Source organism: Miscanthus floridulus, chromosome 8, assembly GCF_019320115.1.
Source record: "Miscanthus floridulus cultivar M001 chromosome 8, ASM1932011v1, whole genome shotgun sequence".
Classification (NCBI taxonomy): Eukaryota; Viridiplantae; Streptophyta; class Magnoliopsida; order Poales; family Poaceae; genus Miscanthus; species Miscanthus floridulus.
Genome location: NC_089587.1, coordinates 37,839,160 through 37,861,953, shown reverse-complemented (window position 1 = coordinate 37,861,953; position 22,794 = coordinate 37,839,160). Strand labels below are relative to the sequence as shown.

General features: G+C 44.9%; 1 pseudogene; it reads left to right on the top strand.

The window, feature by feature from the left end:
• The first annotated feature begins 3,868 nt into the window (after nucleotides 1-3,868).
• Nucleotides 3,869-21,275, top strand: LOC136471661 (heavy metal-associated isoprenylated plant protein 32-like; annotated as a pseudogene).
• The last annotated feature ends 1,519 nt before the right edge of the window (nucleotides 21,276-22,794 follow it).

Sequence of the window (22,794 nt, the reverse complement as noted above, 5' to 3'; positions counted from 1 at the left end):
GAACCTACCCACAACTCCTACTCGTCGATCCATGCCCATAGCACCACCCCTCCAACCTCGGCGAGGTGCGCTGCCGCCCCTTACCAGTGTCCACCACCTCTAGTCCACCAACGCCGATGAAAACTCCACCATCGTGATCGCAACGGCATCCTCGTAGACCCTCGCCCACCTTGGCATCTCACCGGAGGCCGCCGGCCACCGGAGAGCCATTTTCGGCAAGCGCCACGGCCGCCGCCGGCTCTGCTCCTTCCCAGCGGAAACGAAGGGCAGGCAGCAAACCTCCGCCCGCCATGTCAAGATCAGCGGTCCAGATCTTCTGTTGACCTGTGGTCAATGAAGTCAATGTAAGGTCCAGATCCGCCGTGTCTAGACCAGGCTCGGGTCGGTTATTAGCTGGTCCAACCAGACCCAAACGTGGCTCAAGGGCACCGGATGTCCAAACTAAAATTTCCTCTCTCCTCAACCGGTGGAAACCGGCCCACGGTGTCCTCTGGCATAATTACAACAAACCAGAGTGTCTTCTAGCATACAGCTCCACTTTGGGTGTCCACCAGTAAACGACCACCACTGTGGGTGTCCGCCAGCCAATTTTCCCTAATAAAAAATAAGTTACAGAAGTCATCAGTAATTCACGGGACAAATTTATTAAGCTTAATTAATCCATCATTAGCACATGTTTACTGTAGCACACCATTGTTAAATCATGAACTAATTAGGCTTAATAAATTCGTCTTAATAAATGAGTTTGAATTTAAAAACACATATTTATTTATTATCACTAATGCCAGGTTTAGACAAGTGATGCAGTAATCTAATTGTGACTATCGTGCAATACAACATGCAAACGTAGTGCCTATTTTTAATCGTGTCATATTATCAAATCCTAATCTCATTAATGTTGTAATCTTCATCATCAGCAATTTGTAAGATATTTCTTCCTCTTATATACTCCCTCCATTCTAAATTATAAGTCACTTTCACTTTTTTGATTCATCCAATTTGCTATGTATCTAGATATAATATTATATCTAGATACATAGTAAAATAGCAAAATGAATATATAAAAAAAAGTCAAAGTGACTTATAGTTTGAAACAGAGGAAGTATTTGACATGCCTTGCTTACTGGGTGATGGCTTTATATGGGTATTTTTTATCACCATTAGAGCAAGTATAATAGCAGGTTGTAAGCTGGCTGAATGCTGAGGTGGAGGAGAGAGAAGAGAAGTGCGTTGTAAGCTTATAGCCAGCTTAGACACAAGAACCGAGAAACTTTGTGAGAGAGATAAGTGGGCCATATATTAATAGGGAAGAGTTAATTACTATATAAGTAGGCTGAGAGAAGGCTACAAAGATCCTTACAGCCGGCCTGCCGGCTATATTATTGGCCTTGCTCTCAGAGGTTATGATAATAGCGTTTAGCTATATGTTTTTTTTTCTAAAAAAAATATCTTATATTATGTATGTTTGTATTTTACCATTTACTATCATTTAAATGTCATTCCCAAATGTAAATGCATTAAGTATGGTGTATGTATGTGGTTAGCTTGATGTTTTTCTTTCCTTTTTTTATCTGTTTTTTTTTCTTTTTCTTAATAATGACATGAGTGGGTAATAGTGGAATAGGTATAAGGATATTTAGGGTAATTTTTTTGTATAATGATAGTGGTGGATTTTATCAAAATATCTAAAGGGCACTTTGATTTTATTTCTTCTGACTGATATGATAATTTTGGGGCCTTATGAATGAACATGGAGGTTCCTTTTGGTGTAATCAACCATGTAGGGAGATTACTATACATGGCATCAGTCTGCCTCCTAGGATGGCTGTGACTGTGAGCCCATGCCATACCGCTAGGACTCGACAAAAAGCTCACACCTTGATAGCTCGTTTGACTCGAGTTGTTAGTGAATTGACTCGACTCAGTTTGTTTATATTTTTTTTCAACAAGGTGACTCAACATTTCTGCTGGCTTGCGAGCCTAATGAACTAAAGCTGGTGGTATTGAACTTATGTTAGTCTTGTATAAGTTGATGTCTTACATTTTAAGAAATTGATCGCTGGCTGGATGTAGACCCTAGAGATTTGGACTTACTACCACTTTATCCTAAATGGATATACAGATAATTATTAGTGAATTATGGATATATCAGGGTGTAATACTGTAGTGTATTTCTATATTTATATATGTCAGTACATGTTAATTTATTTTATTTTTTTGAGTGGAGTGTTAATTTATTTATTTGATTTAATGTTTATGAAAAGATTACTTTTGTATTTAAAGGCCCAATAGACAAAGGTCCAGTAAGAAAATGACTAGGGCCATGCTTCTGATTCGGCTTCCCGTTCCCTCCGACCGCGCCCAAAGCGCCGAATCGACACGGACGGACACGGAAGAAGGGGAGCCAACGACGATGACCCAGGCCGCGCCGCCACCACGCACGCCGGCCGCCGGGTCATCGGCCTCCTCGTCTCCGCCAACAGGCCAGGCGCCACGCTGGCATGCGGCTATCCTGCGCCACCGTCCACCGGCGACCGGCCTCCAGCTCCTTGTGGCCTCAACCTCTGACTCCAGTCCAGGGCTCCAGCCTCCAGGCCACTGCCCACCGGCGGTGAGCCGGTGACCGGCCGTCCGGCCCTCCTCCCTACTAGTATATCTCTCTTTCTTTAGACAAAATCATTTAGAAACAAAAGACAGTTTTGAATCTAGAGCTCTTTGCTTTACATTTGTTGCCTTCTTCACGTTTCAGTGTCCAAAGGACTTGTTCTTGTTCACATCTATCAGTGTTGTACAAGATGAACAGCGTATTCAAGGGCTTCAAGGTCATCTCTCAGATCTTTGGTATGTAATCAACATCAGCATGTGTGGATTTTTTATGTGGTTTCATATAGATAAAAATAAGGAAGGATTTGTGATGATTCTGAGAAAAGCTTGAAAGCTCAAGTTCATTTCTTGTGCGCCAACTAATTCTTTGTTGTTCATGTATAACATTCTTGCAGTTTTCCGACTGATGTGAAGCATGTTGCAATTTGAAACATTGTTATTAATAAAATTTTAGTGTCTTTCAACTGCCAATAGCATCTTCTGTTGGTGGTGGTGGAGCTACGATTCAACTCATGACAGTGCTAGCGCCCGGACGTCAGGACGGATGCCCGTGTCCGAACCGCGCCTGCACTTCGCGTACCGCGCCCAACCCCACGTGGCTTTTGCGCCGCGCTTGACCCCTCGTGCCCCCAGTAGCTGCAACAGGTAGGTCACGTTGGAACATGTGCAGCACCCGATCTACTTTTGAAATATCCAAATGCAACACTTGCAACATACGTCTGAAGACAAATAAAACGTTTGAAACGTGCGTCTGAAACACTCGCAAAAGCACTTGAAAACACTTCTAAACCATTGCAAACATACGCAACATCAAGATAAAACACTTGCAACATATGTGGAACATCTAGATAGACATCCTTGCAACATACGTCTAAAAGTAGATGAAACATTAGGAACATAAGTTTGCAATATACGTGTGCAACTATTGCAACATATGTAACCTCTCGATCTACTTTTGCAACATCCATACGAAACACTCGCAACATACCACTTAAAACATCTGAAGCACTTGAAACATACGCTTTCAGCGCAACATCTATTTGCTGCCTTGGATGTATGGAAGCTCATCGACGCGGAACTTGACGCTGGCATGGAGCTCAATGCAGTGGAGTGGCTCGCAGCTCTGGTGGAGAAGGTGGCCAGCGCGGTGGAGAACACCGCGGCGGTGGATGGCTGGGTGGAGATGAAGGATGGCAGGCGGTGCGCTGGAGTGCGGTGGAAAGAAAGATGAAGGATGGTTGTAGCATTTGAAGTTGTGTTTACGATGAGCAAGGAGGATGTCCTCAAGGTTCAGGTGTGTGAGCTTTGCTTCTTCTCTACTCAACCACCATTCTTCTTGTTTTGGCTGCCATTTTCCTCCAGCAGGTGGAGGCAGCTTTTGCTTGTGTTTGCAGCATGTGTTCCCTTCCAAGTCTGCTACCATGTTTTTGTTTCTTGAAAATCATTTTTGTTTTGCTGTGTTGGTGATGTTTCCCCCTCATTCTCAGACTTTGACGCTGAGAGTGAACATACACTATGATGGGTGCGAGAAGGTCAAGAAGACCCTCCACAAGATCGACGGTAAGAGAGAGAGAGAGAGTGAGAGAGAGAGAGAGAGAGAAAACTCATCTTTTGTCAAAGAGCGCATTGCTTGAGTTTTTCTTGTTGATTAGTGTTTTCTTTTCTCAACATTTGCTCTGCATTTTATGATGAAATTCTGACAAAATTGATCCGTAGGTGCCTATCAAAGCAGCATCGAAGCCGAACAGGGGAAGGTGACGGTGTCCGGCTTGCTAGATCCGGACACCATCATCAGGAAGCTCAACAAGGCCGACAAGCCAGCGCAGCTGTGGGGCTCCAAGCCTGGTGTGCCTCAGAATGTCCACCATGGTGGTGGTGGGGGCAAGGGCCAGCCCAAGGACGCCGGCGACAAGGGCCATTCCAAGGACGACGGCGGCGGAAAAGCCTAGAAGGGCGGAGCGGGTGGTGGCAACCACAAGGGTGGTGGTGGCGGCGGAGGCAAGGATGCGAAGATGGTGCTGCCACAGCCAACGCAGCTGTAGCTCTAGTAGCTTGTTAGCACCCGCAAGCGCTGAGGAAGAAGGAAAAGCAGGCAGAACATAAATTACAGAGATAAGCTACCATGACTGATTAAAACTCAATTTAGGGTTTTACAATTTTTCTCTTCCTATTCCTCTCCCCATTCCTCTTTGCTACTTATACTATATCTTCTAGTTGATCCAGGATGGGCCAATCACCCGTGAGCTGGGCTTTGTGACTCTCTTGGGCTGAATCTATGGTGGGCCGGTAAGCAAGCTAGAAGTAGCAGCATCTTCTTCAGGTGCCTGGCCAGCGCTGCTGATAGTCCCCGAGTCTTCAGAGCTGGCATGTCCCCAAGCCGGTGCACATGGAAATTGCTGATGAAGAGTTACAAGCGGCTCCCAGGTAGCCAACTCCAGTGGAGTATGTGACCACTGGATGAGACCCTGCTCCATGGGATGATCTCCCGAAGTCTAGCGACATTGTAGAATATGAAGGGGAACTTGGAAAGCTTGTAAGTCAGATGGCAATGTAGAGGATACTTGTTGATCACCTGGAGACAGCATTAGCTGGGAAACATGAAAAACCGGGTGAATAGATGAAGATGGTGGTAACTCCAGTTTGTAAGCTACTGGCCCAAGCTTCTCAAAAAATTTGAAAGGACCAAAGAAGCGAAATGACAGCTTGTGATTTGCATGGCGCAGCAGAGAAGACTGCACATATGGTTGGAGCTTCAAGAACACCTTGTCACCCACTGAAAACACGTGCTCTGAGCGACCTTTGTTAGCTTGACGCTTCATGCAGTCCTGAGCACGCAGCAAGTGTTGCTAGATAAGCTCCTGCATGTGTCTATGACCAGCAAGCCAGGACTGCAAATCTAGGACAGGAGCAACCGATTCCACATCCAGACCCATGTGTCGAGGAGGAAAGCCATATAGGACCTCGAAAGGCGACTTGCCCAATGCAGAATCGAAGGATGTATTATACCAATACTCCACAAGTGATAACCAGCGATGCCACTAGGAGGGGCAGGAGTGAGCAAAACAGTGGAGAAAGGTCTCGAGGCATTGATTTACCCGTTCAGTTTGTCCGTCAGTCTGCGGATGGTATGAAGAGCTGAGGCGGAGAGAAGTACTGGCTGCCTTAAATAGAGCCTACCAAAACTAACTTGTGAAGATCTTGTTGTGATCAGAGATGATGGATGTGGGCAGACCATGAAGGCGGTAAACATTGTCTAGGAACAGCTGAGCCACAGTCTTGGCCGTGAACGGGTGCTTCAACGTGATGAAATGAGCAAATTTGGAGAACTTATTGATAACAACCAAAATGGCATTGGCAGACCCTGATGTGGGAAGTCCATTGACAAAATCCATGGAAATGATCTCCTAGGAGTTTTTAGGAACCGACAGAGGCTGTAGAAGACCTGGGTAACAGGCGCGGCCAGGTTTAGCCTATAAGCACACTGAACAGGACTGCACCATGTGCCAGACATCGGCTTTCATGCCAGTCCAGAAGAAGAGACATTTCAGTCTGGAGTATGTAGCTGGGGCACCGGAGTGACCACCCATCGGGCTAGCATGAAAGGCTGTCAAGACTTGTTGGATGGCTTTACTAGATCCCAACCAAATGCGCCCTCGGTAGCGAATCACACCCTGGACCAGAGAATACTAAGGAACAGACTCTGGGTTGATAGCCAATTGTGACAGTAGCTTTGTAGCCTCGAAATTAGCTTGATAGCTAAGCACCACAGCATCTAGCCACTGATGGGTGATAGATGAGATAGCCATAATTTGCTCAAGATGGTGACGTCGAGACAAGGCATCAGCGGCTCCATTCTCGGTCCCCTTCTTGTATAGAATCTTGTACTAGAGACCCATTAGACGAGCAAACACCTTTTGTTGCCATGCGGTATGAAGGCGTTGGTCGTTGAGTTGTGTTAAACTTTGATGATCCATGTGGATATAGAACTCTGCCTAGAGAAGGTAATGTCGCCAATGATCCACTACCAACAAGATTGCCAAGTATTCCTTCTCGTAGATAGTGAGGCCTTGATTTCTTTTGCTAAGTGGCTTGCTAATAAAAGCAACAGGATGGCCGTCTTGCTAGAGAACAGCTCCAATCCCTGAACCAGAAGCATCTGTCTCGATGTGGAATGGCTGATTAAAATCAGGAAGAGCTAGGACTGGGGCCGAACATAGAGCAGCTTTGAGCGGTGAAAAGGCTTTAGCATGAGCAGGGGTCCACACAAAGACTTGATCCTTCTTGAGCAACTCAGTTAGGGGCTTAGCAAGAATACCAAAATGTCTGACAAATTTCCGATAATAACTTGCCAAATCGAGAAACCCACGGAGTTCTCTGATATTGGATGGTACTGGCCAATCTACAACTGCACGCACCTTCGCAGGATCAGTAGACATGCCATCTGCACTAATCACATGGCCTAGGTAGAATATGGACTACCAAGCAAAACTGCATTTGGATTTTTTCAACTTCCACTGATCGCACCGGAGCCAATCAAAGACTTGTTGAAGATGCATGACATGAGACTCAAATGAAGGACTGAACACCAGGATGCTGTCAAAAAAGACACTGACAAATTTGCGTAGCCTAGGAGCAAGGGTAGCGTTCATCGCACCCTAGAATGTACCTTCGTGCAACAAAATCTGATGAAAGCTAGCCCGTAGATCTAGAGTAGAAAACCAGTGGGCATGTGCTATCTCATCCATGAGTTGGTCGAAGACCGGGACAGGAAACTTGGACTTTAGTGTCAAGGCGTTGAGGTGATGGAAATCCACACAAAATCGATAGCCGTCATCCTTTTTGCGAACCAGGAGTACCAGAGAAGAGAAGGAGCTATGGCTATGCCGAATCAACCCCTGGGATAACATCTCTTGCACCTGTTTCTCAATCTCGTCCTTGAGCTTCGGTGGGTACCGATAAGGTCTCATAAGAATAGGTGCCGCTCTAGGTATCAGAGGTATCTCATGATCACAGGCCCTTAATGGCAGCAAGGAAGTAGGAGGCTTGAACAAGTCAGAGTAAGCATCCAACAGGGACTGTAGCTCAACTGGCAACGGTGGCAAATCCGGTTCAATATTCTCAACAGCATCCACTGAAGCAATGTGAAGCAACAGTTGCTGAGGAAAGGAAGTTGGAAGCCCCTACAACACCATTAACTGACCATGGTATGGAATCGCCATCCACTCCTGCCAATGGATCTCCATGGGACTGTATGTTGCCAACCAATCCATGCCAATCACCACATCAAAGGAGCCCAGTGGTAGCACCCTGAAGTCAGACTAAAAAGAACAATCACCAACTGACCAAGGCACTTGAAGCAGCACGGCCGAGCTGGTGAGCTGAGTGCCGCTAGCAACCAAGACAGAGCTAGAGACTGGGACTGAAACAACACCTGTCAAGTGAGGGACCAAGGCTTCATGCACAAAGGAGGAGGAACTGCCTGAGTCGACCAGAATCTGCACTGGTATTGACTATAACAAGCCTGTGAAGCAAATCGAGCTAGAAGCTGGCACACCAGAAAGTGTAGACTTGGAGAGTGCTAAGCAACACTGTTTAGTATGCAGAAACTCCTCAACAAAATCAGCCAATGAATCTTCTGAAGAAAATGAATCCCAGAGAGCATCGACTGCATGAAGGACCTTAGGAGCACAGACATGATCCTTACTCCATTTGGCGTTGCATTTGAAACACAGACCAAGAGCCCACCGATACGCCTTGACAGCCACCATGGTTTCATGGTTTGGCTGAGCAATCACCATGGCTGGAGCAGCAGCAACTGGGGCCACCACTTTGTCAGCACGTGGTGGAGGCGGGGGCAGCAGCAAGGGTGATGCTGTGGCCGCTGGCAGTCAGGGATGAAAAGCAGCCTGCTAATCACCTCCACACAGGGCTCGTAGATTAGGAGCCATGCCCACCTCTTCCTACAGTAAAGCGAGACGAATAACAGCATCAAAATTTTGGAGATGCTAAACAAGAATTATTGCTCTAATGTCAGAACAAAGTCCATCAATGAAATGCTGAGTGAAGAATAGTGGGTCAGCATTCGAAGAATAGGAAATGAGCTGATCGACTAACTATGAAAATGCGGTGACATAAGCTGAGACAGACGTCTGTTGACGGACACTGAACATTTGATGGAGGAGATGCTCATGCTGATCACGATTGAATCGTTCGTGAAGCAATTGACAGAAGGAATCCCAAGTTGCCGAGGGTAGCTAGGGGGCAATAGATTGGTACCAAATTGCTATTGGACCCTCCATATAGTGTTTGACTAAACCAATCCAAATAGAAGGATCGATAGCATACGTGTTGAAATATTTCTCACAGAGGGAATGCCAACGTTTTGGGTTGACCCCATCGAACATTGGAAAGGGAAGTTTAGGAAGCCTACCAGTCAGGTGGCTGGGACGGTTGGGATCAGGGTAAATGGTTGGTATAGGAGGGGAATTCTGGAGATGGAGGGGTCTGGAATGAAAATTGGGATGGGGTGGTGGAGGGGATGAAATAGATGTGAGTGTGGATGATGAACTAGATCAGGCGTCGGGCGTGGAGGAATGACGACGGGTGGTGGACGAAATTCAAATGTAGGAAGACGAGAGTGATGGTCAGGAAACATACCATTGGCCGAGGCATGGGTCCAAGTCATGATGACTCTAGACCCAGCATCCCGTGCACTGATGTCGACGCGGTGCCCGCTGGGCGGTGTGATGTGTAGACCGGTAGCCGAAGCCAACGCAGTCGCCGTCGGTGGTGAATGAAGCGTGACTGGGCAGTGAGACGAATCATCGAACACCTGGCGGTCGAGGTTCTTCACCAGCTTCTAGATGTCCTTCTGGATGTCATCTAGGACGCCATCCACGCCTGGGTGCCACGCTTCTAGATCTGCTAAGACCTTCTCAAGCGTGGCTGAAAGGATCGAGATGGCGACTAGAGGGGGGGTGAATAGTCTTTTCTAAAACTTAATCTCATCGGCTAACCGAAACAAGTGTTGAATTATAACTAACGGTCTAGCCAAGACTGCACCCCTCTATCTATATTCACTAGCACCTTTCAAAGATACTAATTAGCAACAAAGATGCCAGGCTAGATAGAGCTCTCCTAACCAATTCTAGAAGCAAGGTCACACAAACCTATGCCACTAGTACTTTAAGCGACAAGAGAGCTTCTACGCATGCTAGTAAGCAAAAGCACAAAGCCAACTAAGCGCACTAGCAATGCTCAATAACAAGGCAACCAATGCCAAATTAGAGAGCGCAATTACTTAGCTACACAAACTAAGCAATGTGACTAACAAGGTTACGCAAACCAAATTAGCCACACAAGGGAGCTACTTCTATGCTACACAAGCAAGAAGGTAACTAGTAAGCTACACAAGCTAACTAATTACAAGAGTAACTACACAAGCTTAATATGTATAAAAGTAATTGCAAGCTTGTGTAATGGGGATGCAAACCAACGGGAAGAACAAGGTTGACATGATGATTTTTCTCTCGAGGTTCACGTGTTTGCCAACACGCTAGTCCCCGTTGTGTCGACCGCTCACTTGGTGGTTCGACGGCTAATTAGCACCACCTGCTAAGCCCGCACGGCGGGCGCCGTAAGAACCTACCCCAAAGGTGAGGGTAGCTCAATGACACGCTTTACTAAAGTTGCTCTTCGTGACTCCCACGGGGCGAGCACAATGCTCCTCACAAGCTCTTCTCTGGAGTGCCGCACAAGCTTCTTGCGGGCTTCGACGGAGACCACCACCAAGCCATCTAGAAGGTGGCAACCTCCAAGAGTAACAAGCACCACCAGCTTGCAACTCGATCATCTAGTGCCACTCGATGCAACCTCATGATGCAATCGCACTAGAATCGCTCACTCACACAATCGGATGATCACTATCAAGTATGTGTGAGATGGAGGGCTCCTAAGCACTCTCAAGCATGGACACAAAGTCCCCCAAGGTGCTCAGCCCTAGCCATCACTGAAGGCCACTTCTATTTATAGCCCCAAGGGCTAAACTAGCCGTTACCCCTTCACTGGGCAACTGTCGGGTCAACCGGACGCTCTGGTCGTGTTGACCGAACACTAGACCTTAGCGTCCGGTCGCCCGATGACAACCACGTGTCACCTACGTTCAATGGCATTCTTCCGATCTCAATGGTCATTTGTCGACCGGATGCGGCACCTTCAACTAACCGGACGCTGGACCCTCAGCATCTGGTCGTTTATAGTAAGGTACCGACCCCGACCGAACGCGTCCGGTCAGACGTGATCGGACGCAGCCCTAGCGTCTGGTCACTCTCCAGCGACACTGCTTTGTCCGACAATAGGACCGGACACTACCACCAGCATCCAGTCACTTTCAGAGCCAGTGTCCGGTTGACAGACCAACGCTGCACGCTAACTACCACTACTGACCGGACGCTGAGCCTCAGCGTCCGGTCACTGCGTGACCAGAGTCCGGTCCACTCTGTGGGACCTTTCTTATCTCTGTTTCTTTACCGAGTTGATCCACATCAACTCCAACTTCATCTCCTTTGTAAATGTGCCAACACCACCAAGTGTACATCACCATGTGTATGTGTGTTAGCTTTTCATAATCATTTTCCAAAGGATTAGCCACTCAACTTGCTACGCCACTCAATCCTAGTGACGATGCAAAGTTAGATCACTCGAGTGGCACTAGATGACCGATATGCAAACAAGTTTGCCCCTCTTGATAGTATGGCCATCTATCCTAAACCTGGTCATAAACTTCTCTACACACCTATGACCGGTGAAATGAAATGCCCTAGGTTATACCTTTGCCTTGCGCATTCCATTCCATCTCCTCCAATGTTGATGCAACACATGCACCAACATGATCAACAATGATATGATCCACTTCATATCATCACGTGATCATATTGGTTCATCGATCTTGACATCACTTGCTTTTCACCGTTGCCTTTGTCCATCGGTGCCAAGTCTTGCTCAAGCTTCACCGCCACACGGTCCATCACTCCAAAGCCTTCGACTTGCCCTTCACGCTTGCAACCGGTCCATCAAGACAAGTCTTGTCTTGATCTTCTCCACCTTGATCACATGACTCAATGTCATGTCTCATGTGCATTTAAGCTCCTTCATCATCACATGTGTGAGCTTTGCAACATCTCCAAGCCATTTTCACCTTCATGGCATATGTTGCTCATACACATGTACCTATGGACTAATCACCTGTGTATCTCACATAAACACAATTAGTCCACCTAAGTTGTCACTCAATTACCAAAACCAAACAAAGACCTTTCAATCTCTCCCTTTTTGGTAATTGATGACAACTCTACAAAGATATGGAAATTAAGCTCTTTTGGATTCATGTTGCTTGCCCAAACAATTTTACCATGTGAAAATGATTTTTGGACAAGTACCACAAACCTAAAATGGTAGTATTAGCTCCCCCTACATATGTGCTAGTGTGTTTAATTTGAAGCTCGCACATATGCATAGATTGAAATTGTGGGAGAGTAATTACTACAAAATGATGCTAAGGTGTATAGAATAAACCTTTGAAGCGTGTACCAATCGGAGTTGCACCTTTAAGTTCATCCTTAGCACCATGGTTAGCTAGATATCACTTGGAAATAAAAGCACTAGATACCTTGTGAGATCAACATTAAAAGCAAGGTACTAGCATTACTCGAAAAGCATACCAAGTGTCTAGCTATCATCCTATGCATGCTAGTTATCAAATCATCATTCAAGTTTTACAACTAGCATACACCACACAAGCATGCATATTGAATTTGAAAGCTTATGCAATGCAAGCAAGCACATGAATATGTACATATCAAATGCAATCAATCAAAGTTCATGAGCTTGCTCCCCCTACTTGTGTGCTTCTCTTGTCCAAGAATTTTGATCCATCTCTTTTCTCAAATGTTGCTCCCTCTTTGTCCATGTTCATGTCCAACCTCTTAAGCTTTCATATCTTATCTCTCCCTTTATACAGTTTATCTCTCCCCCTTATAAAGACTTTCGTATCTTTGTACAATCTCTCCCCCTTTATCATCAATTTCTATAAAAGGTGTGCTTCTCATTGATGCAAAGGTATGCATTTGGGGTAGATGGTTGAGGCTTGAATCTTGCATTTTTTATGGACATCACTTGATTGTTGGAATGACACCACTTGTAGATACCACTTGTAACTTGTACCCCTTGTATCTGCTTGAGATACCACACTTAGATTCTTTGATCTTGTTATCAATTTGTGTGACAACTCCCCTTTGTGATAGCATGGGTCATCCAATTGATACACTTGAGCTCTTGTAGTTGAGGGATGCATTCTTCATTTGTTGATCACTTAAAGTTGAGGATCACTTGTGGAACCATCATCTTTCATGGTTGATATCACTTGTATAATTAATACTATATGTAGATGTGATACCATTTGAAATAAATTTCTATTTTGGAACCACTTGTTGGATTTATTAATTTTGATCATTTTCTTGAACATTTGCTACCTTTATGAGTACCACTTATAGGATATCATTTGTGAGTTGATCTAGACATCACTTATAGATTCTTGATGAAATACTTGAGTCTAGATACTATTTGAAACAAACAAACTAGATATCCATTTGCATTGTTGTCTTGTGCTTGTACTCTTATCACTATCATGAGCTTCTATGATTGACTTGAACTAAATTGATTTGCCTAAGCTTTCAAGTCTGGTTTGAACCAATGACAAGCTTCTTCACACCTCTTGCAAGAATTATCTTGTCAATGTTGTACTTGTCACTTGTTAGCAATCCAAATTGAGTCAAGTACTTGGGTTCACTAGCTCATGAACAAATTTATGTACTAACCACTAGATCAAGTAATCATTCAAACAATAGTGGTAGGCTATGAATTTGGGCATTTCATTTGTTATGCATGATCCTATGAAGCATGTACTATATGCACTAACCACATACTAGTAAGAGATGAAATGATCATGCACATTACAATAATACCTTTGCTATGTTGGAGTAGAGGATAGTCACATAGATTCCAATTCATTACTCCAATAGCAATGTGAAGTCTAATTATAAGCTTGGTGAAGACCAATAGATACCATGGTGAATTTCATTCTTCACCCATATGAAATGAATACCACTTATAATCTGATCAAGTGCACTTTCTTGTTGTGGTTGGCTTGCTTTATCTTTTGATCTTTGCTTGCATGAGAGCATCAATTTGAGAATACCACTTGAAATATCATGACTAGCTCTCTTTTGGGTGTTGCTTGCTTTTCTTGATCAACCCTTTTGATTGCTTCAACTAAGCATCTCAAATGTTCCTCGGATCACCACTTTCATGTTAGCCTTCCAAGTACTATACTTGGTTCACCTACACATAGGCGGCAAGCCCCTACACTAGGGAGAAGTGACCTCTCTCCAAGAATTATTCTTGATACTCACTTGAAATGACTTGATTGATTGATCCAAGTGATGGACTTAAATTGGTGAGTAACCTTGATTACTTCTTTAAGTCCTTTTCTTTCTACCAAATGATGTTCAATAGTCACTAGAACTTAAACTTCAACTTCATCTTGAGTTTGATCTTGATCTTTCAATTTGAGTACCGAATGTGTGCAAAGTACACTCCACAATCAAATAGCCTTGTACTCTTTGCTTTTCATGCTTCTAGATCATCTCAAAACCAAACTTAGGTACCTCAAACACTTGTAAACATGTTTCCAACTTGAGGACCTTTCAATCAAAGTGACTCTAGATCAATCCAACATTTGTCACTTTTTTGACAGATTTTGTACCCTTCAAAGAAATAAGCATATCTCCCAAAGTATAAATCCAAATACCACTAAATTTGGTGGAGGTGTGCTTCACTAAGTTATCTAGCATCTGTAAAAATTTGAGCTGTATTTGACTTCTAGATTGCTACTAGATTTTAATTCTTCCACCACTGCTATATGTTGAAAACTGCTGCACTATAGCTGACAAGACCTACTCCAAAACCAAAGCATTTCTTATCCAATTCTCATGAAATTTATACAGCATTTTATACCATAAGTCTAGAGTATTTACACCAATTTTCATGCCAATCCAATAGGTTTTGATCACTTAAACATGGCTAACATCACAGCTAGCTCAGATTTTCAATATAGGACATATTTCAATCACTTGAGCTATACTTCATCAAATATGAATCAAACTTAAAATTAACTTGTTTGAATACTTCCATAAGACATAAATCCATTCAATCCACTTACTAAATATCGTCTTATGAATTTATCCAACACAAATCAATCCAAACTTGATTACTAAGCAATTATCCATTCAATCAACTTATAGCAAGCAACTTTGCATATTTATCCAATTCAATCAACTCATATGCACCCAAATGAAATGATCAATAAGAGATATACCTTGGTTAGCTCATGATCATCCAACTAGCAAGCTTCAACTCAATTATTTGCAAGTCATCAAATATATCCAATGAATCACCAACAACTTAAAATTGACACTTATATGTTGTAGCATATTTGGACTTCACTCAATTTGTCATGGCATTGGGATAATGATCATCACTTAGCAATACTTGGCTCAACTACATGATCAACAAGATGAATATCATTTGAACCAAGCCTCCAGTGCTGATGGTACCTACAAACAATCATCCACTTTTTGATGGTACCCAAACAACTTTGGGTCCTCTCAAGTTAGGAGCAACATACTTAGGCAATGCCTTAGTATGAGTAGCGGGATGTTTTGCAATAGCAACCATAGATGTACCATTACCATCCTTTCTAAGCACATTATTATCAACAATTGAAATAGGCTTAGAAATGTCACCTAGGGGACATGAATGTGCCATGTGTCCCCTTTCCCGGTATGAGTAGCACTTTCTCTTTGCTTGAGTCTTCTCTTCTTTGCTCATGTGGTGCTTCTCATTGCCTTGCCTCTCATGGATTGCTTGAGCCTTCTTCTCAAGCTTGGTAGGACACTTAGAGGCAAAGTGTCCCACACTTCCACACTTGAAGCACTTGATGTGAGCATGATCTTTCTTGTCATCTTCATTCTTGCTCATCATCTTGGCATCTTGAGTTTGCATTGGATGCCTTGCCTTTCCACCCCTTCTTGTTTTCTTCTTCTTTATCATCAAATCACCACCATCTTTATGATTGATCTTGATTTGAACTTGGGGTGTCTTCTCTAGCTCAACTTGTGGCTTTGGTTGAGGCTTCATTTGTTACTTCACCAATTGCTTGGTTGGGCACATTGAGGTAAGATGACCCCAAGTGCGGCACTTGAAGCACTTGACATGCTTTAGCCTCTCTTCTTCTTTTATATTCTTGAGCTTCTCAATGTTAGGGCAACCATTTGCAAGGTGTCCCGCTTTATAACACCGGTAGCACATGGTATGAGAGAGCTTTCTTTGTTGTAGCTTCTTCATCTTTCTCTCTCTCTTTCTTTCACCCTTTGTCATCTTCTTCTTGAAGCCAAGGCCACACTTGTGACCATAGTTTCTTTGAGTCTTCAACATATGCTCAAAGGTGACTTGAGAGTTGTAGCACCTCTCTAACTTATTGCTCAATTTCTTCACTTGTTCATTAAGCTCAAAGTTCTCCTTCAAAAGGTTAGTCTCACAAGACATAGAAGTAGAACAAGCATCTATATGTGAAGAGCATGGCATATCTAATAAATCATCACAAGAGGTGGATACATGCTTCTTGCCTACATCACAAGGGTTAGCAATAATATGCGATTGATCAATTGACCCATGTGATGAACTCTCATTATTTTTAAGTTTCTTGGTAAACATTTTAATGAGAGAAGCATGTTGTTCTAATAATTCATCATGAGATGCAAGTAGTGTCTCATGATTCAATTTAAACTCATCATGTGAAGATTTATAAGCATCAAGTAAGTCTTTATGTTCTTCACAAGAGTTCTTTAGAAATGAGTTTTCATTTTCTAATTTCAATGTTTTAGCTTTCTCATTTTCTAAAGACATGGTCATGCTAGCAAGTCTACTAACAAGCTCATCATATGAATCAAAATGATCAACCACATTATCATTTGATACCTTGGTGTCACCTTGTGACATGAAACAATGTGGTGATGTAGTTGGAGAGCTTGTAGTAGCATCTACATCATGGCTTGAGCATGAACCATCATTACCATCAAGTGTGCATGGGGTAGCATCATCACTTGCAACACTTGTGACATCATCATCAACCTTGTCATGTGAACTTGTGGTAGATCGATCATCATCATCATCACTTGACCATGAGGTGGAGCAATCTTCCACAATCACCAAATTGTGGTTATGCTCAACACACTCATGCACCTCCTTCTTAGGCTCATCCTCTTTCTTGAATTTGCCATCATCCCATGTGGAGGAATCACCGAAGGTTTCCTTGATGGACTCCCATATCTCACGAGCGATTCCCTTGATGTTTACTTGTTTCATCAAATCAAAGCTCAAAGCATCCATTAGATAACAACAAGCATGTGCGTCAAATTCATAGAGAACTCTTTGAGCTTTGGTGAGATTTCTATGATCCAAGACATGGGTGAGACCGCTAGTAACAACCCACCAAAATTTAGGTCCCTTTGCATAAAAATGATCAAGCATGTGATTTTTCCAAAGTGCAAAGTTTGTGCCATAAAAAATGTGTGTCTCACAAACATCTAGCCCATTAGACGCCATCCTCTCGGGTCGGTGAAGACCACAAATGAGAGACCTCGCTCTAATACCAATTGAAAGGGTCAAGATGGTGACTAGAGGGGGGTGAATAGTCTTTTCTAAAACTTAATCTCGTCGGCTAACCGAAACAAGTGCGGAATTATAACTATCGGTCTAGCCAAGACTACACCCCTCTATCTATATTCACTAGCACCTTTCAAAGATACTAATTAGCAACAAAGATGCCAGGCTAGATAGAGCTCTCCTAACCAATTCTAGAAGCAAGGCCACACAAACCTATGCCACTAGTACTTTAAGCGACAAGGGAGCTCCTACGCATTCTAGTAAGCAAAAGCACAAAGCCAACTAAGCTCACTAGCAATGCTCAATAACAAGGCAACCAATGCCAAATTAGAGAGTGTAATTACTTAGCTACACAAACTAAGCAATGTGACTAACAAGGTTACGCAAACCAAATTAGCCACGCAAGGGAGCTACTTCTATGCTACACAAGCAAGAAGGTAACTAGTAAGCTACACAAGCTAACTAATTACAAGAGTAACTACACAAGCTTAATATGTATAAAAGTAATTGCAAGCTTGTGTAATGGGGATGCAAACCAACAGGAAGAACAAGGTTGACACGATGATTTTTCTCTCGAGGTTCACGTGTTTGCCAACACGCTAGTCCCTGTTGTGTCGACCGCTCACTTGGTGGTTCGGCGGCTAATTAGCATCACCCGCTAAGCCCGCACGTCGGGCGCCGTAAGAACCTACCCCGAAGGTGAGGGTAGCTCAATGACATGCTTTACTAAAGTTGCTCTTCGCGACTCCCACGGGGCGAGCACAATGCTCCTCACAAGCTCTTCTCCGGAGCGCCGCACAAGCTTCTTGCGGGCTTCGACGAAGACCACCACCAAGCCATCTAGAAGGTGGCAACCTCCAAGAGTAACAAGCACCACCAGCTTGCAACTCGATCACCTAGTGCCACTCGATGCAACCTCACGATGCAATCACACTAGAATCACTCACTCACACAATCGAATGATCACTATCAAGTATGTGTGAGATAGAGGGCTCCTAAGCACTCTCAAGCATGGACATAAAGTCCCCCAAGGTGCTCAGCCCTAGCCATGGCCGAAGACCACTTCTATTTATAGCCCCAAGGGCTAAACTAGCCGTTACCCCTTCACTGGGCAACTGTTGATCGGACGCTGGACCTTAGCGTCCGGTCGCTCGATGACAGCCACGTGTCACCTACGTTCAACGGCATTCTTCCAATCTTAATGGTCATCTATCGACCGGACACAGCAGCTTCAACTGACCGGACGCTGGACCCTCAGCGTCCGGTCGTTTACAGTAAGGTACTGACCCCGACCAGACGTGTCCGGTCGGACATGATCAGACGCAGCCCCAGCGTCCGATCACTCTCCAGCGACACTGCTTCGTCCGACAACAGGACCGGACACTACCACTAGCGTCCAGTCACTCTCAGAGCCAGCGTCCAGTCGACAGACCGACGCTGCATGCTGACTGCCACTACTGACCGGACGCTGAGCCTCAGCGTTCGGTCACTATGTGACCATAGTCTGGTCCACTCTATGGGACCTTTCTCATCTCCGTTTCTTTACCGAGTTGATCCACATCAACTCCAACTTCAATCCTAGCGATGATGCAAAGTTAGATCACTCGAGTGGCATTAGATGATTGATATGCAAACAAGTTTGCCCCTCTTGATAGGACGACCATCTATCCTAAACCCGGTCATAAACTTCTCTACACACCTATGACCGGTGAAATGAAATGCCCTAGGTTATACCTTTGCCTTGCGCATTCCATTCCATCTCCTCCAATATTGATGCAACACATGCACCAACATGATCAACAATGATATGATCCACTTCATATTATCACGTGATCATATTGGTTCATCGATCTTGACATCACTTGCTTTTCACCGTTGCCTTTGTCCATCGGCGCCAAGTCTTGCTCAAGCTTCAACGTCACACGGTCCATCACTCCAAAGCCTTCGACTTGCCCTTCACGCTTGCAATCGGTCCATCAAGCCAAGTCTTGTCTTGATCTTCTCCACCTTGATCACATGACTCAATGTCATGTCTCATGTGCATTTAAGCTCCTTCATCATCACATGTGTGAGCTTTGTAACATCTCCAAGCCATTTTCACCTTCATGGCATATGTTGCTCAAACACATATACACGTCGACTAATCACCTATGTATCTCACATAAACACAATTAGTCCACCTAAGTTGTCACTCAATTACCAAAACCAAACAAGGACCTTTGAGTGGCCATCCGTGAATCGAACTCTGGCTTGACGGTAACACCGTTGCTGGTCTCCAGAGTGGTGAGGAGGTGGCCGTGGCCGTCGGCGAATGATGCTTCGAGGGAGGCGAGGCATTGTTCGATAGATGCAGACACTGGATCCGAAAGCCATGACTTGATCCCCACCAAGCGCCGCTCAAGCCCAATAGGTTGGGTGGAGATGGATGTTTCTAGTAAGGTGAAGCGGGAGTCGATGGAGCCGGTGCGGTCGGCGAAGGTGCGGTTGCGGTCATCGAGACGGCGGTCGAATTCATCGAAGCGGGAGTTGAGCGCGTCGAGGATTTGCTTTAGGGATGGTTCCATGGCGCCGTGAACACGATTGAGCCAGGTATAGTGGTGGTGCAGAGTTGGGGGTGGCGGAGGAGGGGGTGGCGGTGATGGAATGGCCAGGATTGGAACTAGACGTCTGATACCAGGTGTTAGCACCCGATGGCGCCGAGGAAGAAGGAAAAGCAGGCAGAACAGAAATTACAGAGATGAGCTACCATGAATGATTAAAACTTAATTTAGGGTTTTACAATTTTTCTCTTCTTGTTCCTCTTCCCATACCTCTTTGGTACTTATACTATATCTTCTAGTTGATCTAGGATGGGCCAATTACCCGTGAGCTAGGCTTCGTGACTCTCTTGGGCTGAATATGTGGTGGGCCGGTAAGCAAGCTAGAAGTAGCAGCATCTTCTTCGGTGCCTGCCAGCGCTGCTGACACAGCGGCAGCAGCAGTTGCAGATGAAGGGGCTGAAACTTCCGCCGTAGCTCTTGGGCAACAATATGTCGGCGTTCACCCCAGCTGCGTCGTTGAAGGACCCCAAGTCCGTCAAGTTTGCCCTCGCCGAGGATGACTTCGACGACGATGGAAGCAAATTCGACGATGAGTTCGACGACTTCAATGACTACGACGACGATGGCCTCGACGACAATTTCTACGATGACCCCAAGATGATGATGAAGCCCATGGGCGCCGGTGGGGGCGACAAGAAAGGCGGCAAGAAGGGTGGCGGCGGGAACGAGATCTCGACACAGAGCAAGGGAAATGGTTAGGGCCACAATGTGGGTGCGAAGGGAGGCGCCCCAAGCGGCGGGAATCAACCGGCCTAGGGGAAGAAGGGCAGCGGCAATGCCGCCGGTGTTGGGGGGCCCATGTCCAGCATGCTGCCTCAACAGCAGGGCATGGTGAGGCCTAACATGATCGGTGGTGTTGGCTTCCCTGGTACAGGGCAGATGGGCGGCGACGCACCCATGCGTATGCCACCGAGCATCTGACCATGGGTTTGATGTATTAGGGTGGCGGTGGCACCAGCGCCGGCGCCAGTGGTGCCGTACAGGGCATGCTAGCGCTAGGGTTCTACCAAGGAGGAGGTGGTAGGCCGTTGGGCGCCGAGATGCTACAGGCTACTGCTGCGACCGGGAACCCCATGGCGTAGGGCCTTGATGTAGCAACAGCAGATGATGATGAATGGCCATGGCCACCACCATGGCCATGACAGTGCAGGGTACCTGTCAATGGGCTATGGCTATGGCTACCCACTGATGCATTACCTAATGGGGTACCCAATGCCCCCGCCCCATTCGCATTCTAGGGATTACAACATCTTCAGTGATGAGAACCCGAACAGCTGCTCGGTGATGTGAGGGGGAGAGAAAAGATGGCACCAGCCAGTTAGCTTCGTCTTGCTGCCCAAGGTCACAGGTGATCAACATCGCCATGGTTGAAAGTTGAAATACCATGGCTCAATCATCAGTGTACTTTGAGTGCCAGCTAGAACTTATCCTTTTCCCTTTCCTCTTCTCTTTCTCTTTTTGTCCTTTCTTTGGAGAAAGAAACTTCCTTGAATGCAAAGTTTGGTATAGTAATTATGGATAGTATTGATAAGGGAGAGATGAGCCTTTTAGCCTATTCGCTGGTTGGTTTCTGAGCTGATAAGCCTGGCTGGTGCTAATTTGTTGTGAGAAGAAAATACTGTTGGCTGGCTGATAAGCCCTGACTGAAACCAACAAGCGAACAGGCTATTTATAGGCACAGCCACCATCCAATTGGGGTGGTGTTTGTGGGCTATGGCTACATAAAAGGTGGACTGAAGGTAGAGCAATGTTGTTAATCCAAGTAAATTAGTGTGCATATGTTGTGGTTTACATTCTAACTATATAATGGTCATGGAAGTTCAATTTATATGATAGCCAGCTATTGTCTGGTGCATTCAGACCTTTGTAGTTGGATGAATCATGAATAACACATAGATATATCCGCCTGTGGGAATTTGATCTGGTTTTGCACTAATATAGATACAGTTGTCCTGTATTTTCAGATTCAGCTCACATGACCTTTGAAACTTTGAATTCATGTATTCTGTCATTCTGCTTTTCACATGGTGTGTCTTGTTCCATTTCCTTACACCGCTTGAATACAAGTGACAGAAAATTTCATAAACAACTCGGTGAATTATGTTGGTGACACCCATGACAACTATAAACTGTGCTATTATGAGAGCAGAAAATGTCTCTGGGTGAAATGTACTCTGTTCACTCTCCTCACTTGTCAGGCACAGCTCTCAATATTTGTGGTATTTTAACCTGCCATTCTAATTTTGCTTGTAAATTTATCTCCTATAGGATACAAAGGAGACACCAAGTTGCAGCAGGTGAGCACCGATGCAAACCTTCAGCTGTGCAAAGAAAAGATTGATCATGAGCATTTTAGTTTTATGGCAATATGCCCATATGACTATACTAGTTTTTATTGGATTTGTTTCGGCCAGTAACTGTTAATCGCTAAATTCTTACTTTTGGTAGTAGTAGAATTCTTACTCTCATCGAGAGAGGAAGACACTAGGAGTTGGGGCAATTTTCTGTTTTATTTCCAAATACCATGCCAACCTGAGGGGTTGGGGGTACATATTTATAGGCTCCTAGCCAGCCAAGCATATGCCAAGATGCTAGTCTAAGATGTTGTCCTAGATGCTAAGATGTTGTCCTCTAAGATGCTGTCCTCTAGTCTAAGATGTTGTCCTAAAAACAGACCATGCAGCCACAAGGACCATGTGACCAGCACAGCCCCACAAAGACCAGCCAACACATGAGACTTATCCCATCATTCTCTCCCTAAGTCTTGTGCGTCGTCTTGTGGGAAAGTTGAACCATCCCGGTCCTGGAG